The sequence below is a fragment of the Palaemon carinicauda genome, chromosome 15 (assembly GCF_036898095.1).
Source record: "Palaemon carinicauda isolate YSFRI2023 chromosome 15, ASM3689809v2, whole genome shotgun sequence".
Taxonomy (NCBI): Eukaryota; Metazoa; Arthropoda; class Malacostraca; order Decapoda; family Palaemonidae; genus Palaemon; species Palaemon carinicauda.
Window position 1 is genome coordinate 81,558,722 of NC_090739.1, and position 9,501 is coordinate 81,568,222.

Below are 9,501 nucleotides of genomic sequence, written 5' to 3' on the forward strand. Positions count from 1 at the left end.
TTTGCTGCCTCTTTTTTTTGGATTTTTTTGTTATATTTTTTTTGCTGCTGCTGCTGATTTAGCCCCTTCTCTTTCTCCTCTTGCTGCTTTTGCTGCCTCTTTTTTTGGATTTTTTGTTTTATATTTTTTTTGCTGCTGCTGATTTAGCCCCTTCTCTTTCTCCTCTTGCTGCTTTTGCTGCCTGTTTTTTGGTTTTTTTTGTTTTATATTTTTTTTGCTGCTGCTGCTGATTTAGCCCCTTCTCTTTCTTTCTTGCTGCTTTTGCTGCCTTTTTTTGGATTTTTTTTATATTTTTTTTTTTGCTGCTGCTGCTGATTTAGCCCCTTCTCTTTCTCCTCTTGCTGCTTTTGCTGCCTGTTTTTTGGATTTTTTGTTTTTATTTTTTTTTTGCTGCTGCTGCTGATTTAGCCCCTTCTCTTTCTCCTCTTGCTGCTTTTGCTGCCTCTTTTTTTTGGATTTTTTGTTTTTATTTTTTTTGCTGCTGCTGCTGATTTAGCCCCTTCTCTTTCTCCTCTTGCTGCTTTTGCTGCCTTTTTTTTGGATTTTTTGTTTTATATTTTTTTTTTTTTTGCTGCTGCTGCTGATTAGCCCTTTCTCTTTCTCCTCTTGCTGCTTTTGCTGCCTCTTTTTTTGGATTTTTTGTTTTATTTTTTTTTTGCTGCTGCTGCTGATTTAGCCCCTTCTCTTTCTCCTCTTGCTGCTTTTGCTGCCTCTTTTTTTGGATTTTTTTGTTTTATATTTTTTTTTTTTTTTTGCTGCTGCTGCTGATTTAGCCCCTTCTCTTTCTCCTCTTGCTGCTTTTGCTGCCTCTTTTTTTTGGATTTTTTTGTTTTATATTTTTTTTTGCTGCTGCTGCTGATTTAGCCCCTTCTCTTTCTCCTCTTGCTGCTTTTGCTGCCTCTTTTTTTTGGATTTTTTTGTTTTATATTTTTTTTTGCTGCTAGCTGCTGATTTAGCCCCTTCTCTTTCTCCTCTTGCTGCTTTTGCTGCCTCTTTTTTTTGGATTTTTTTGTTTTATATTTTTTTTGCTGCTGCTGCTGCTGATTTAGCCCTTTCTCTTTCTCCTCTTGCTGCTTTTGCTGCCTCTTTTTTTGGATTTTTTTGTTTTATATTTTTTTTTGCTGCTGCTGCTGATTAGCCCCTTCTCTTTCTCCTCTTGCTGCTTTTGCTGCCTTTTTTTGGATTTTTTTGTTTTATATTTTTTTTGCTGCTGCTGCTGATTTAGCCCCTTCTCTTTCTCCTCTTGCTGCTTTTGCTGCCTTTTTTTGGATTTTTTTGTTTTATATTTTTTTTTTTGCTGCTGCTGCTGATTTAGCCCCTTCTCTTTCTCCTCTTGCTGCTTTTGCTGCCTTTTTTTTGGATTTTTTGTTTTATATTTTTTTTTGCTGCTGCTGCTGATTTAGCCCCTTCTCTTTCTCCTCTTGCTGCTTTTGCTGCCTCTTTTTTTTGGATTTTTTTGTTTTATATTTTTTTTTTGCTGCTGCTGCTGATTTAGCCCTTCTCTTTCTCCTTTGCTGCTTTTGCTGCCTCTTTTTTTGGATTTTTTGTTTATATTTTTTTTTTGCTGCTGCTGCTGATTTAGCCCTTCTCTTTCTCCTTCTTGCTGCTTTTGCTGCCTCTTTTTTTGATTTTTTTGTTTTATATTTTTTTTGCTGCTGCTGCTGATTTAGCCCCTTCTCTTTCTCCTTCTTGCTGCTTTTGCTGCCTCTTTTTTTTGGATTTTTTTGTTTTATATTTTTTTTTTGCTGCTGCTGCTGATTTAGCCCCTTCTCTTTCTCCTCTTGCTGCTTTTGCTGCCTTTTTTTGGATTTTTTTGTTTTATATTTTTTTTTGCTGCTGCTGCTGATTTAGCCCCTTCTCTTTCTCCTCTTGCTGCTTTTGCTGCCTCTTTTTTTTGGATTTTTTTGTTTATATATTTTTTTTGCTGCTGCTGCTGATTTAGCCCCTTCTCTTTCTCCTCTTGCTGCTTTTGCTGCCTCTTTTTTTGGATTTTTTTGTTTTTATATTTTTTTTTGCTGCTGCTGCTGATTTAGCCCCTTCTCTTTCTCCTCTTGCTGCTTTTGCTGCCTTTTTTTGGATTTTTTGTTTTATATATTTTTTTTGCTGCTGCTGCTGATCTAGCCCCTTCTCTTTCTCCTCTTGCTGCTTTTGCTGCCCTTTTTTTTGGATTTTTTTGTTTTATATTTTTTTTTGCTGCTGCTGCTGATTTAGCCCCTTCTCTTTCTCCTCTTGCTGCTTTTGCTGCCTTTTTTTGGATTTTTTGTTTTATATTTTTTTTTTTTTTGCTGCTGCTGCTGATTTAGCCCCTTCTCTTTCTCCTCTTGCTGCTTTTGCTGCCTCTTTTTTTTGGATTTTTTTGTTTTATATTTTTTTTTGCTGCTGCTGCTGATTTAGCCCCTTCTCTTTCTCCTCTTGCTGCTTTTGCTGCCTCTTTTTTTTGGATTTTTTTGTTTTATATTTATATTTTTTTTTTGCTGCTGCTGCTGATTTAGCCCTTCTCTTTCTCCTCTTGCTGCTTTTGCTGCCTCTTTTTTTGATTTTTTTTTTATTTTTTTTTGCTGCTGCTGCTGATTTAGCCCCTTCTCTTTCTCCTTCTTGCTGCTTTTGCTGCCTCTTTTTTTTGGATTTTTTTGTTTTATATTTTTTTTTTTGCTGCTGCTGCTGATTTAGCCCCTTCTCTTTCTCCTCTTGCTGCTTTTGCTGCCTCTTTTTTTTGGATTTTTTTGTTTTATATTTTTTTTTGCTGCTGCTGCTGATTAGCCCCTTCTCTTTCTCCTCTTGCTGCTTTTGCTGCCTTTTTTTTGGATTTTTTTGTTTTATATTTTTTTTTGCTGCTGCTGCTGATTTAGCCCCTTCTCTTTCTCCTCTTGCTGCTTTTGCTGCCTCTTTTTTTGGATTTTTTTGTTTTATATTTTTTTTTGCTGCTGCTGCTGATTTAGCCCCTCTTTTCTCTCTCTTGCTGCTTTTGCTGCCTTTTTTTTGGATTTTTTTTTATATTTTTTTTTGCTGCTGCTGCTGATTTAGCCCCTTCTCTTTCTCCTCTTGCTGCTTTTGCTGCCTCTTTTTTTTGGATTTTTTGTTTTATATTTTTTTTTGCTGCTGCTGCTGATTTAGCCCCTTCTCTTTCTCCTCTTGCTGCTTTTGCTGCCTCTTTTTTTTGGATTTTTTGTTTTATATTTTTTTTTTTTTTTGCTGCTGCTGCTGATTTAGCCCCTTCTCTTTCTCCTCTTGCTGCTTTTGCTGCCTCTTTTTTTTGGATTTTTTGTTTTATATTTTTTTTTGCTGCTGCTGCTGATTTAGCCCCTTTCTCTTTCTCCTCTTGCTGCTTTTGCTGCCTCTTTTTTTTGATTTTTTTGTTTTATATTTTTTTTTGCTGCTGCTGCTGATTTAGCCCTTCTCTTTCTCCTCTTGCTGCTTTTGCTGCCTCTTTTTTTGGATTTTTTTGTTTTATATTTTTTGCTGCTGCTGCTGATTTAGCCCCTTCTCTTTCTCCTCTTGCTGCTTTTGCTGCCTCTTTTTTGGATTTTTTTGTTTTATATTTTTTTTGCTGCTGCTGCTGATTTAGCCCCTTCTCTTTCTCCTCTTGCTGCTTTTGCTGCCTCTTTTTTTGGATTTTTTTGTTTTTTATTTTTTTTTGCTGCTGCTGCTGATTTAGCCCCTTCTCTTTCTCCTCTTGCTGCTTTTGCTGCCTTTTTTTGGATTTTTTTGTTTTATATTTTTTTTTGCTGCTGCTGCTGATTTAGCCCCTTCTCTTTCTCCTCTTGCTGCTTTTGCTGCCTTTTTTTTGGATTTTTTTGTTTTATATTTTTTTTGCTGCTGCTGCTGATTTAGCCCCTTCTCTTTCTCCTCTTGCTGCTTTTGCTGCCTCTTTTTTTTGGATTTTTTTGTTTTATATTTTTTTTTGCTGCTGCTGCTGATTTAGCCCCTTCTCTTTCTCCTCTTGCTGCTTTTGCTGCTCTTTTTTTGGATTTTTTTGTTTTATATTTTTTTTTTTGCTGCTGCTGCTGATTTAGCCCCTTCTCTTTCTCCTCTTGCTGCTTTTGCTGCCTCTTTTTTTTGGATTTTTTGTTTTATATTTTTTTTTTTGCTGCTGCTGCTGATTTAGCCCCTTCTCTTTCTCCTCTTGCTGCTTTTGCTGCCTCTTTTTTTGGATTTTTTGTTTTATATTTTTTTTTTTTTTGCTGCTGCTGCTGATTTAGCCCCTTCTCTTTCTCCTCTTGCTGCTTTTGCTGCCTCTTTTTTTTGGATTTTTTGTTTTATATTTTTTATATTATTATTTTTTTTGCTGCTGCTGCTGATTTAGCCCTTCTCTTTCTCCTCTTGCTGCTTTTGCTGCCTCTTTTTTTGATTTTTTTGTTTTATATTTTTTTTTTTGCTGCTGCTGATTTAGCCCCTTCTCTTTCTCCTCTTGCTGCTTTTGCTGCCTCTTTTTTTTGGATTTTTTTGTTTTATATATTTTTTTTTGCTGCTGCTGCTGATCTAGCCCCTTCTCTTTCTCCTCTTGCTGCTTTTGCTGCCTCTTTTTTTGGATTTTTTTGTTTTATATTTTTTTTTGCTGCTGCTGCTGATTTAGCCCCTTCTCTTTCTCCTCTTGCTGCTTTTGCTGCCTCTTTTTTGGATTTTTTGTTTTATATTTTTTTTTGCTGCTGCTGCTGATTTAGCCCCTTCTCTTTCTCCTCTTGCTGCCTTTTTTTTGGATTTTTTGTTTTATATTTTTTTTTGCTGCTGCTGCTGATTTAGCCCTTCTCTTTCTCCTCTTGCTGCTTTTGCTGCCTCTTTTTTTGGATTTTTTTGTTTTATATTTTTTTTTGCTGCTGCTGCTGATTTAGCCCTTCTCTTTCTCCTCTTGCTGCTTTTGCTGCCTCTTTTTTTTGGATTTTTTTGTTTTTATATTTTTTTTTGCTGCTGCTGCTGATTTAGCCCCTTCTCTTTCTCCTCTTGCTGCTTTTGCTGCCTCTTTTTTTTGGATTTTTTTGTTTTATATTTTTTTTTGCTGCTGCTGCTGATTTAGCCCCTTCTCTTTCTCCTCTTGCTGCTTTTGCTGCCTCTTTTTTTTGGATTTTTTGTTTATATTTTTTTTTTTGCTGCTGCTGCTGATTTAGCCCCTTCTCTTTCTCCTCTTGCTGCTTTTGCTGCCTCTTTTTTTGGATTTTTTGTTTTATATTTTTTTTTGCTGCTGCTGCTGATTTAGCCCCTTTCTTTCTCCTCTTGCTGCTTTTGCTGCCTCTTTTTTTTGGATTTTTTTGTTTTTTTTTATATATTTTTTTTTGCTGCTGCTGCTGATTTAGCCCCTTCTCTTTCTCCTCTTGCTGCTTTTGCTGCCTCTTTTTTTGGATTTTTTTGTTTTATATATTTTTTTTTGCTGCTGCTGCTGATTTAGCCCCTTCTCTTTCTCCTCTTGCTGCTTTTGCTGCCTCTTTTTTTGGATTTTTTTGTTTTATATTTTTTTTGCTGCTGCTGCTGATTTAGCCCCTTCTCTTTCTCCTCTTGCTGCTTTTGCTGCCTTTTTTTTGGATTTTTTGTTTATATTTTTTTTTGCTGCTGCTGCTGATTTAGCCCCTTCTTTCTCCTCTTGCTGCTTTTGCTGCCTCTTTTTTTGGATTTTTTGTTTTATATTTTTTTTTTTTTTGCTGCTGCTGATTTAGCCCCTTCTCTTTCTCCTCTTGCTGCTTTTGCTGCCTCTTTTTTTGGATTTTTTGTTTTATATTTATTTTTTTTTTTGCTGCTGCTGATTTAGCCCTTCTCTTTCTCCTCTTGCTGCTTTTGCTGCCTCTTTTTTTGGATTTTTTTGTTTTATATATTTTTTTGCTGCTGCTCTGATTTAGCCCTTCTCTTTCTCCTCTTGCTGCTTTTGCTGCCTCTTTTTTTTGGATTTTTTTGTTTTATATTTTTTTTTTGCTGCTGCTGCTGATTTAGCCCCTTCTCTTTCTCCTCTTGCTGCTTTTGCTGCCTCTTTTTTTTGGATTTTTTTGTTTTATATTTTTTTTTGCTGCTGCTGCTGATTTAGCCCCTTCTCTTTCTCCTCTTGCTGCTTTTGCTGCCTCTTTTTTGGATTTTTTTGTTTTATTTTTTTTTGCTGCTGCTGCTGATTTAGCCCCCTCTTTCTCCTCTTGCTGCTTTTGCTGCCTCTTTTTTGGATTTTTTTTTATATTTTTTTTTGCTGCTGCTGCTGATTTAGCCCCTTTCTCTTTCTCCTCTTGCTGCTTTTGCTGCCTCTTTTTTTGGATTTTTTTGTTTTATATATTTTTTTTTGCTGCTGCTGCTGATTTAGCCCCTTCTCTTTCTCCTCTTGCTGCTTTTGCTGCCTTTTTTTTGGATTTTTTTTTTATATTTTTTTTTGCTGCTGCTGCTGATTTAGCCCCTTCTCTTTCTCCTCTTGCTGCTTTTGCTGCCTCTTTTTTTGGATTTTTTGTTTTATATTTTTTTTTGCTGCTGCTGCTGATTTAGCCCCTTCTTTCTCCTCTTGCTGCTTTTGCTGCCTCTTTTTTTTGGATTTTTTGTTTTATATTTTTTTTTGCTGCTGCTGCTGATTTAGCCCCTTCTCTTCTCCTCTTGCTGCTTTTGCTGCCTTTTTTTTGGATTTTTTGTTTTATATTATTTTATTTTTTTTTTGCTGCTGCTGATTTAGCCCTTTCTCTTTCTCCTCTTGCTGCTTTTGCTGCCTCTTTTTTTGGATTTTTTTGTTTTATATTATTTTTTTTTCTTGCTGCTGATTTAGCCCTTCTCTTTCTCCTCTTGCTGCTTTTGCTGCCTCTTTTTTTTGATTTTTTTTTTTTATATATTTTTTTTTTGCTGCTCTGCTGATTTAGCCCCTTCTCTTTCTCCTCTTGCTGCTTTTGCTGCCTCTTTTTTTTGGATTTTTTTGTTTTATATTTTTTTGCTGCTGCTGCTGATTTAGCCCCTTCTCTTTCTCCTCTTGCTGCTTTTGCTGCCTCTTTTTTCGGATTTTTTTGTTTTATATTTTTTTTTGCTGCTGCTGCTGATTTAGCCCCTTCTCTTTCTCCTCTTGCTGCTTTTGCTGCCTCTTTTTTTGGATTTTTTGTTTATATTTTTTTTTGCTGCTGCTGCTGATTTATCCCCCCTCTTTCTCCTCTTGCTGCTTTTGCTGCCTCTTTTTTTGGATTTTTTGTTTTTTATTTTTTTTTGCTGCTGCTGCTGATTTAGCCCCTTTCTCTTTCTCCTCTTGCTGCTTTTGCTGCCTCTTTTTTTGGATTTTTTTTATATTATTTTTTTTTGCTGCTGCTGCTGATTTAGCCCCTTCTCTTTCTCCTCTTGCTGCTTTTGCTGCCTCTTTTTTTGGATTTTTTTGTTTTATATTTTTTTTTTGCTGCTGCTGCTGATTTAGCCCCTTCTCTTTCTCCTCTTGCTGCTTTTGCTGCCTCTTTTTTTTGGATTTTTTGTTTATATTTTTTTTTGCTGCTGCTGCTGATTTAGCCCCTTCTCTTTCTCCTCTTGCTGCTTTTGCTGCCTTTTTTTTGGATTTTTTGTTTTTTTTTTTTTTTATTTTTTTTGCTGCTGCTGTGATTTAGCCCCTTCTCTTTCTCCTCTTGCTGCTTTTGCTGCCTCTTTTTTTGGATTTTTTTGTTTTATATTTTTTTTTTTTTTTGCTGCTGCTGCTGATTTAGCCCTTTCTCTTTCTCCTCTTGCTGCTTTTGCTGCTCTTTTTTTTTGGATTTTTTGTTTTATATATATATTTTTTTTCTTGAGGCTGTTGCTGATTTAGCCCCTTCTCTTTCTCCTCTTGCTGCTTTTGCTGCCTCTTTTTTTTGGATTTTTTTGTTTTATATATTTTTTGCTGCTGCTGCTGATTTAGCCCCTTCTCTTTCTCCTCTTGCTGCTTTTGCTGCCTCTTTTTTCGGATTTTTTTGTTTTATATTTTTTTTGCTGCTACTGCTGATTTAGCCCCTTCTCTTTCTCCTCTTGCTGCTTTTGCTGCCTCTTTTTCCCGGATTTTTTGTTTATATTTTTTTTTGCTGCTGCTGCTGATTTATCCCCACCTCTTTCTCCTCTTGCTGCTTTTGCTGCCTCTTGTTTTGGATTTTTTTGTTTTTTATTTTTTTTTGCTGCTGCTGCTGATTTATCCCTTTCTCTTTCTCCTCTTGCTGCTTTTGCTGCCTCTTTTTTTGGATTTTTTTATATATGTATTTTTTTTTGCTGCTGCTGCTGATTTATCCCCTTCTCTTTCTCCTCTTGCTGCTTTTGCTGCCTCGTTTTTTTGGATTTTTTTGTTTTATATATATTATATATTTTTTTTTTGCTACTGCAGCTGCAGCTGCTGATTTAGCCCTTGCTCTTTCTCCTTTTGCTACATTTGCTGCCTCTTTTTTTTGGATTTTTTTGTTTTATATTTTTTTTTTGCTGGTGCTGCTGCTGATTTAGCCCTTTCTCTTTCTCCTCTTGCTGCTTTTGCTGCCTCTTTTTTTTGGATTTTTTGTTGCATATTTTTCATTTTTTGCTGCTGCTGCCGATTTAGCCCCTTCTCTTTCTCCTCTTGGTGCTTTTGCTGCCTCTTTTTTTGATTTTTTTGTTTTATATTTTTTTTGCTGCTTCTACTTATTTAGCCCCTTTTCTTTCTCCTCTTGCTGCTTTCGCTGCCTCTTTTTCTTGGATTTTTTTGTTTTGTATATATATATATATATATATTTTTTTTTGCTGCTGCTGCTGATTTAGCCCCTTCTCTTTCTCCTCTTGTTGCTTTTGCTGCCTCTTTTTTTGATATTTTTGCTTTATATATTTTTTTGCTGCTTCTGCTGATCTAGCCCCTTCTCTTTCTCCTCTTGCTGCTTTTGCTGCCTCTTTTTTTTGGATTTTCTTGTTTCATATTTTTTTTCTGCTGCTGCTGCTGATCTAGCCCCTTCTCTTCCTCCTCTTGCTGCTTTTGCTGCCCTTTTTTTTGGATTTTTTTGTTTTATATTTTTTATTTTATTTTTATTTTTGCTGCTGCTGTTGATTTAGCCCCTTCCCTTTCTCCTCTTGCTGCTTTTGCTGCCTCTTTATTTTGGATTTTTTTGTTTTATATTTTTTTCTTTTATTTTTGCTGCTGATTTAGCCCTTTCTCTTTCTCCTCTTGCCTCTTTTGCTGGCTCTTTTTTTTTGAATTTTTTGTTTTATATATATATTTTTTTTCTTGAGGCTGTTGCTGATTTAGCCCTTTCTCTTTCTCCTCTTGCTGCTTTTGCTGCCTCTTTTTTTTGGATTTTTTTGTTTTATATATTTTTTTGGCTGCTGCTGCTGATCTAGCCCCTTCTCTTTCTCCTCTTGCTGCTTTTGCTGCCTCTTTTTTCCGATTTTTTTGTTTTGTATTTTTTTTGCTGCTACTGCTGATTTAGCCCCTTCTCTTTCTCCTCTTGCTGCTTTTGCTGCCTCTTTTTCCCGGATTTTTTGGTTTCATATTTTTTTTTGCTGCTGCTGCTGATTTATCCCCACCTCTTTCTCCTCTTGCTGCTTTTGCTGCCTCTTGTTTTCGGATTTTTTTTGTTTTTTATTTTTTTTTGCTGCTGC